Raw genomic sequence first — 10,100 nt, 5'->3', positions numbered from 1 at the left:
CTCTGAAATCATTTGTATATTATTGGTAATTAAGTTGTCTAAGTAACTAAAACTAAAAAAAATCAAGTCTATTCGATCCAAAAGTACGACCTATATTTTTAAAAAAGCGGTCCAAGGTAGAAATGGCAGATTTATTTCCAAAAATTTGTGGATGAGTAGATTGAAGTATAAAATCTCATAGCAGGTTATTACAGGTCATTACTCAGTTAAGGCTACCACAAATAGATGGGATCCCTGGATTATTTCAGGATGTGCGGGGACGAAGAGGAGTTAGAAACTGTGGGCATATTGTCTTTCATAGCCCGGTAATGCAACGCCACAGAATTAGCTAGATAATTCCCGAGAAATAAGGAGACATAATGTTAGATGTGTAATTTATGGTCGAATAATTCATTTGATAGGTTTGTTTGGGACTAAGTCCCTAGAAATTCTTTTATTCTAATCTTTCGTTTTGAAGGGATTCACAATAAACTTATAGGTCTTCGATAATAAGTAATTTTGCCTTTTTAAACTTTAAGATTATTTAGATATTGAAAACCCAGTACTATTTTACATATTTCAGTACATTTTGATATGTTTATTGCCTTTCAAATATGTACATTTAATTTGATACACATACATATTTGGTCAATTCACAAGGCCTCCTATCATGTCATAATGTCCTAATATTTCACAATGGTTTGAAAATGCTGTTATTGCCTTTCAAGCAAAACATGTCCTAAAATAATACAATTCTGTATGCTATGTTAATTATGTCATCGTAACCAACCAGACCTGTGTCGAACGCCTAAGAGTCGGTTAAGCCGAGCCGCCGAGTCGTGAAATATTAAGACATTATGACAATATGACATGATAAGAGACCTTGTGAATTGACCAATTGGATATGTAATAAATATCTAATATATTGATATAAGATTTATAAGCCTCTCAGATATCTAGGACTTCCTTTCCTAGGGCGGGTAATACTATTGTAACTCCGAAATTTTGTGATTGGGAGCTGGTTAAGATTCCGAACAATCGAATTATTTCATGTTCTAATTTTCAGATAAACTATTATCAGTCACTTCGTCTAATAAATTAATACATGAATGTTAAACGTTTCATATAAAAAATATTAGTTATGTGTATCATAAAAATTTTTGATAAAAGGAACTCATTGACATATCTACAATAAACGATGACTGTTTACAATGACATTTTGTCAGTTACTGTCAAAGTAAATACATATTAGTGTCATTTATTATAATTTAAACAAATGTATGTCTATTTAATTAAAACAAAAAATAAATACATATCTATTTAATTAATTTATTTAATTGTAGCTGTTTGTAAAAGGGGACTTTTACTTTTTGATAAACATTTGTCTGACGATTATTGAAAAACACTGGGGAAAACCAATTTATTAATTTGAAGAAAGTATCAGCCCTACAAGTGCCGGTTTTGCAGAGTTAGTAAATAAAAATATTAAACCAAAGTTTAATATGATATCATAAAAAAATATTATTTTATATTAACGAATATAACATTCATAATAGCAAACATAATAAATATGTTGTTTGTTTGATAAGGAGTTTAATAAAACAGTAAAATAGTTTCATAATATTACAACCATAAAATAAATAAGTGATTTTTAACAGGAACATCAAATAAAACTAAGCGTTATTTGATCTGTATATAAAACTGTAAGTGGATGTAATAATAATTTCAATTACAATCATCAAAACAACATAACTGATTTGAGATATGAAAAGCCATGAGTTATAATCAGCTGTATCTCTCTCTCTCTTTATGTCATTTTCCTTGGTATTGTTTGAAAATGGCCCGATTTCAGAAAGTAAACACATGTAAATTGTTTACATTAAACGTAACAATAGCTCTATTTAAACAACACGAGTTAAGTTTATCTTATCAAATAAATTTTGTTATACTCTGGGAAATAAATACAGGTTTATATTAAACCAGAAACATTTTAACTATTATGATTTTGTGTTCCTTTAATTAATGCACTCAGTGTAAGTACGTCATTTGATTTTATACTCATTGTATTTATTGTACAATTTGTAACTGTTTACCATTGAATTATTAAATATTTAAGCATATTCAGAGGTATGAAATTGATTAAATAGACCACATTAAATCAAAAAAATAAAAAGTGAAGCAAAAATGATGAATTAATATTTTATATATAGCTGCATTACTAAGTGGATATTAAATAAGCTTTTATTATTTAATAATATTTATGGGATTTTTTTTTTGTATTTTATTTGTAGCATGTAGGCAGTGTATGTTTAAATAATTAATAAATTTACTGAGAATTCTAGTGTCTGATTATTGTAGAAAATATTTGTTTAATGTGGCGTTTTCGGTATTATAATTATTGCACAACAGCTAAATCGATAAAAGTGAAAACTGAAATTAAAATTTATTGTTGTTTTTTGAATTTATGAGAATTTAAGTGATTTGTCTGTTCTTGTAAATTACTCAGTCAAAACTAGATAATGAGCCCTCCAAAGCATTGCTGGCGCTTACGCACTCATTTGAAGAAATTTTCCATGATCAGAAGTAGAAGTCCCATGATGGCTCCACTCTAAAAACCGTTCCAAACAGTGATACTTTTGGAATTGATAATCACATGGGTCGGCTTTCTGCTTTTTTGGATTATCTTGGTTAGAATCTATCCGTTATTTCTCGTAGCCCACAAACAACTGCACACTCGAAATATGACTTAAGCTCTCATAAATATGTTAGCTAAAATTGCGCTACCAACCGATTCTTCAAAATTATTTGAAAATTAGCCCTCAATTTTATGAAGAATAATCGAATAAAACGAATAAATTTATTAAGTTCCTTAAATTTTTTCATAATTTCAAATTTAAATAAATAATAAACTTACAAAAATTGTATTGTTTCTGAAATTACCCAAATAACTAAAGATAAGAGAGTTTTTCGATCACTGTAGATGAGTGGTCCGATAGCTCCTTCTATAAATATATATGTAAATATTACTGCAAGAAGTTACAATTCTAAAAACAAGTCTTTCAAAATATTTAATTTAGGACTTGATCCAAGGAATAATATATTTGTTATTTAGTAAAAAAAAGGCTAAATGATTTTAGAATTGATTTCGAAACTGAAACATTAACGTCTAAACATGAACATATGCTGGCGAAATATTAGCAGAATCGCAATTAATAATCAAAATATTAACTTAGATTTAAGTGGTATTGAAAGTGATGGCGAATGTGATTTTGAAACGGTCGTCGAAAGTGATATTGAGAATGACATTTATAATGATTACGTTGACAATGATATCAAACTTTGGAAATATTTGTGTAACTCCCTAAGACCACTTGATTAAACAATTGATAGAGCTTGAGGGTATAATACAATTTGTTATAAATAATTTGGAAAAAGTGAATAATTCATTTACTAAAGAATTAGTTACTCATTTCAAAACCCGAATTAATGAACGACATAAAAAAGTTCTTAATACGTTTATATTGTATTCCAATTCAGGATCATGTCCAACTAGCTCAAATTTTTTAAAGCATAGCTCCAAAACGGAAACAAAGAACTTAGCTAGTCAATTGTTTTGTAGATTGCTAGGGAGGGAACCTGATCAGAATATTTCTGATGAAAATTTAATGATGGACTTTGTTTTCGAATGTTTTTTTTTAAATTATAAATACTTGAATTGTTAACTTTAACGTTAGTTTTTGTTTTTCTTTAACAATAAAATATTAAAAAACCTACACCAAAACTTTATTCTTTACTTTTTTAAAAAAATTCAAATTAAATTAAAAAGTTTAAATTATTCGAATAATTGGATTAATTTTAAACGTGTGATCGAATTATTCGAACAAGTTAAAATCTCTTATTCGTTTTATTCGAACAAGAGAAAAATCGAATAATTAGAATACCCCAATATCTGGAATACTAAGTCATTAACATGAGATAATATGGATTTATAATGATAGATATTTCAAACACATTAGCAAATTTTAAAATTAATTTTGTAATAAAATTTTGTTTTTCAATTTCGTTTTTCAATTTCGAATATTACTGATTTCCACGGCGGAATTATAGAAAGCACTCACAAACGATTTTATTTGCAATCGGAACCACAGTGCATTGTATTACACAAGATTTTAGCATGTTGTGAATGAAAACGTTTACTTTTATAGATATTAGTCAATATATTTACGTTTAAATGGAACATATGCAATACTAAGTAGAAAAGGTCTTGATAAAGGTACTTCAATTCAAGAACTTAAGCCTAAAATCAATAAATTGAAACAAAACAAAATTGTTTATAAAGAAATACATAGTTATTGTATATTTGACATTTATTCATTATGAGTAACCAATTGAAAATTGAACAACGGTGATGATTGCGGCACCTGCACCCATATTAAACACATCAGTAGGATAAAATCAGAAGGTTGTCAGTATTTATTAAATTATGTTACAATTTAACTGAATTTAAATAAAATTCCCCCAAAGTCATAAAAAATTATTCATTACCTATAAAAAACCTTTTTTATGCCACTTTCAAAAATATAAAAATAATAATCTATTGCATAAACTTCTTTCACCACCCTCGTTTGTTTGACTTCGTTCTTTAACTTGATTATTACTTGAATGGTTTTTGTTTTTTTCAAAATACTGTCAAAAGTGAATAACGTTATCACCAAGAGAAATTGAGACAGTATGAAAATGTCTAGAGTGCAAACTATTTATTTAACTGCTGATTCAGTGGGTTTATGTAAATATCTATATAAATAAATGAATGCGGGTACATTGTGGATACAATGACGATGACAGTGAGTTGAGCAAAATACAAATAAACACTTAATGTAGTATGTGGTTGATCTAAAAAAAAGATAAAAACTATAATAGAACAATTTTTTGTTTATGTACAAACAATGGATATATTTATTAATATGTTAATGCAATAACTGACTTTATTTACACATGTCCAGATCTATAAACGAAATTATTCATTGCAATTTATAACTAAAATTAAAGAATATAACCTCCATTAACACGAAGTCTGGTTATATGTTAACTAATAGTTATACAGTCGGTTAAAATTATTTTTGTATGAAAACTGTCAGTCCTTTAAAATCAAAAAAGAGTTAGACGTAAACAGTTTACCTTTTGGGAAGATATCTATACCCTAGGAGAACAATTGTAGAGTAGAGTGGCCATTATTTTGGACTCTGAAACTCCCAAGCACTTAGCGGAAATAAAGTGGAAATAAATCTGCAACTTCTAAACGGATAGTTCGATTTTAATGAAAATTCCCACGGCTATAGAGGAGGTATACCCCCCAAGTGGGGTATCCCTAATTATTGTTTTCGATCCAATTTGTAAAATTTTTATATTTGTAGAATGACAACAAGAGACCTACAAAAAAACATTAGCTATATTTTATCTCTTATAGTACACGAGAAAATTAAAATTTTAGTTTTTATACCCATCCCCATGAGTGGCAATGTTATATATAAGTTTGTCATTCCGTTTGTAATTTCTACAAAATTATTTTGAAATCAATGAAAATAATTAAAAAAATAGTTTTCTAGAGAATTTTATTCGAAAAAAGTGATTACATTAATGTTTAGTTATACAGACATTTTTTTTTTTTTATAAATTTTCTTAATATTTTATTCAACACAAATCATTGGTTCTGACTCAGTCACATTAAGAAAATTTATACAAATTTCTTTAGTATGAAAAAGTGCAATATTTTTGAAGGACGGAGTTTTAAAGTGGCATATTTTTGAATCTAATTGAGATATTGACTTGAAATTTTTTTTGTAAGACCAAAAATTAACTTATCTAAGCAAAAAAATATAGCTCGGAAAAAATATGGATCAAATTGTTAATATTTGCAATCCTATTAAAATTTTGATATAAATTTTAGTTTTTAAACTCAAAGAATATGTAATATGTAATAAAATCTTTATTTCTTTATTTATACGAAACTCAATGAAACTTTCAGCGTTTTTTAAGTTACTCATTCTAAATTACAAGGTGTAAAAAAACTTGTCAAAAGATCAAAGTGGAGCGAAAATCCCAAAAATGGTATCTTTTACAATTTTGTCTATAGGGTCCACATTTCCTTCGGGGCTGGGAAAATACATCAGGGTTTCCAAAACTGCTTTCCGTTTTCTGATCCCAGCTTTGGGATTTTAGAACATGTGGCTCAAAGTTGAAATTTTGATAAAAAAAATAGGTCAATTTCCAAAGGGCGAGGGCCGACATGTTCGAAAAATAGGACATGTTTTTTATACCAAAATTTTCTCCGTAAAAAAACTTTATAGAAAAACATAAAATTGTTATATGTTCTTAAAGAAAGTTGTTTTTTAATAAAAAAAGACATAAGTCACCTTTTTGTCCAAAAAACAGCAAAAATATACTATTTTTTGAATTTTTAAATTGAAAATCTGTTATTTTTGGATTCGTAATTGATATTGCTCTGAAATCGTTTGTATGTTGTTGCTAAATTAGTTGTCTAACTAACAAAAAAAATACGAGTCCATTCGGTCCAAAAGTGCGCCCTATATTTTTTACATAAATTTTACATGTCGAAGGTACCCTACTTTGAGCCTCCATAGCGCCGCCCTGGATTATTTGTAGGGCACATTTTAATAACTTAAACTCGAATACTCCTTGGCTACACCCAACTCAAATTTTATCCCGATCGGACCAGCCGTTTAGAAATGCCAGATTTATTTCCAAAAAATTTTGATTCTGCCCCACTGTGCGGCTGTACCTATCATGGGTTAGCATAGAGATTTCGTGGAAATCTAGTTTTTGACAGTTTTTTTATTTCTGTCGATATAAACACCAATATCATATATGTCTCCCTGAACATCTTAATCGAAGGTTTCATTAGGAAGACCTTTTCCCAGTTCCTCAGAAATTATATGGGAGATCATGGCTGATCTTAAACCCGTTGCGACGAGTCGATTTATATCTAAGCATAAGGTCCAATGGTCTTCGCATAGTTTTTTAAGAAGTTATAGAAAAAAGTATTCGAAATTATCTCAAGTTCTACATTTACCAGCTGCACCATTTAAGTTGCAACCGGTCGTACTGTACTATATAGGAATTTGCAATAAATTTAGAACAATGAATTCTTTAACAAATCTGACCTTACGAAGAAGATATTCAGACGTAATGTTGAACATTTAAAATAAACTAAATAAGCAAATGAATTTAACCACGTGTTTATATTTACTTAGTTAAACAGTGATAAAAACTATGTAAGAAAAAATAAAATAACAATATAAATTTAATTATCTACAACATGTAGATTATTAACATAATAAACGTTTATTTAACACAAACATCTTAATTAGTGCTGCAGCCAAATAAAACCTGAGTCATAAATATCAAATGAAAAATATGAAAAATAAGTTTTTTCTTGTGAAAAAAACCCATAACTTTTAATCTCAAAAAAAACTTGTTGATTTTTAATAATAATAATAGATAAAATAATGACAACCAGTAATAGAATGCTAGCTTTTATAATGTACATAATTTGTTCACATGTAACAATTTAATGGGTTGAATCGATCGCATGTTTAATTGTGATAAATGTTTATTTCCATACAAAACGCCCCTCATATATGAATTTGTTTGATACTCTAGAAGGTATAACTGTATTTATTTTTTATTATTTTAAAATACTGTTTATTATGGTATCAGATGTTGTTGAACATTTTTAGAGAAATATATTTGTAAACATCACCATTTCTCACTTTTAAATAAATTTTCAATTTATTCAACAAATTTTGTTTTATTCAAGCTTTCAGTGGGTCATCATCAGGGAAACCGGAAATATGCTCTAAAAAAAGCGTTTTAAGCGCTTTAAATATGCAGTAAAAACTTTAAAATATGCTCTTAAAATTTAAAAAAATATTGTCTTAAAAATACAAACTTTTATATAATTTTTAACCAAAAAATATACTTTTATTTAAAAAAATCAATAGAATTCATTTCTAAAAAGGTAAAGTTAAATAAAATAAACAAAAATAACATGAACTAAAACAAGTATAACAAAAAATAAATACAACATAAAAACAATAGGAACTTAAGTTATGAAAAGGCCTCGAGAGGTATTTTTTGATGATATTTTATATAAATATATAGTCACTTTTTTCCAATTTAAGTTATTATTGCTATAAATTACAAAATATTGACTTAAATTTTCAAAGAAAAATCGTTGTCTATTGGATCTGAAAACATTTTTATACATAGAAAATATTCTTTCAACATCAACTGATCAAGCAAATTTAAAAGACAATATTTCTTTAACACTTAGAACGGTTATGTTTGAATTGGAACTAAAATTTGATATTTAGATGGCGCTATTATTAAAATTAATTTTTTTTTTTAAATTTAAAAAAAAAAATTTTGTTTTTAAAATTTTTTTTTTTGGTGAAAAGCCATCTATTTTTTAATTTTGAATTTTTAACAAAGGAAGTAAAAACCTGTAACACAACAGCGAAAAATAAGTAAGACACAATTTGTTTTTGATAAAATCAAAATATGCTATTAAACAGTAAAATATGCTCTAAAAATGCAAAAATATGACATAAATATGCTCTTAAAACAAATATATGCAAAAAATTGCATTTAAGGGTAAAATATGCAAAAATATGCACTAACAAATCGATGCCAAAATTCTTAAATAGTTCTGAAACGTGTAAATATTTTATCCATGTGCTCATTAGACTCACCAGAAAAAACATGCATTTGCATATTTTGGTTTCCCTGGTCATCATTATGCAATAGGAAGTTCCCACTAGGAATCGTTCTTCCTTTAAATCTCTATCAATATTTGTTTGTTCTACAAGTCTCTGCTTTGTAAAGTCAAGCCGAACTGAGTAGGTGCTTGAAGAACTTAAGTGTCACGTTAAAATTCACAAATTTGCTTGTATTTTGTTGTAGTATTTTCAATTGTCATTGTTACACTGTGCTAGTTGAAATAGCTGTCAAGCGGTTTACACGGTGGGTTAAACTAATTCGGGTACGATGAATTCAGTGGTGCCAACCGTTTTTCTATTTGGTTTCACGTAACTCAAAAACGGTTTAGTTTTTACCAATTTTTCATGTCGTTTGATTATGACCGATGACAGAACGATCGGTAACATAGCGAGTCGATATACATACGTTTTTAACAACAAATCTACCGTTATTCTACAATGAATTGCAAGTCATTATGTTTTGTTTTAAAAATGTAGACATAATGGAAAAGGAAGCTAGAGAAAAAATTTTGCACAAATACCTAGAAAATTCCACTTTTTCGGGTTATAAGATATAAGATATCAGATCAAAAATTTTACGTCTCGGCAGCTCGAGATTGAACAAAAATATTAATTTTGCAGGCAATCCGCAGCTGCGGTTTGAAGAGTCAAGCTTTTCAGATATGTTTTTAAAGAATTTTCAGAATTATATATAAAAAGAGAGTTTGGAAAAGCTATTGATGTCATTTATAAGACATCATCAGATGTGGGGATTTGTTCCCAAATTGGGGATTTCAAGATTTTTTTGAGGACAGAATTTCGTGGGAAGGGATTTGGGGATTTTAACAAAATTTGGGGATTTACATGCATTTTTGGGGATTTTACATTTTTAGACATTGTATATCTGTAATTAAAAAAAGTTAATTACATTTCTTCAGAAATTTTTGTTTTGGATAATTGTTTGACATTTAGTAGTGCTACCATAATTATACCATCATTTAAATAAGAAAAATTATATAGCACTAAAAAACTCAAACTGTATTTAAACATATAATTTTAAGTAAAACCATCGGCTGTGCCGAATCTTAAATACCCTTCACCAAATTATACTTCAAAATAAAAATTTTAAATATTTTTAGGTAAACAAAATTATTTTTTTTTCAAAGTCGTTTTTTCATTTTTGGGAAAAAAAAATTTCAAGTTGTTTTTTAAAATTTTTTGAGGTCCAACTAACTATGGTCTTAGTAATCCAGATATAGGTCAACAATCGAGGTTGTCCTGGTTTTTTCCTTATATATCAGACATTTTTTAAACAGCAACCGAGCCGGAACAATTCTGGAGATA

Source organism: Calliphora vicina, chromosome 2 (genome assembly GCF_958450345.1).
Source record: "Calliphora vicina chromosome 2, idCalVici1.1, whole genome shotgun sequence".
NCBI lineage: Eukaryota > Metazoa > Arthropoda > Insecta > Diptera > Calliphoridae > Calliphora > Calliphora vicina.
The sequence above is the reverse complement of the archived record's forward strand: the minus strand, read 5'-3'. Positions refer to the sequence as shown.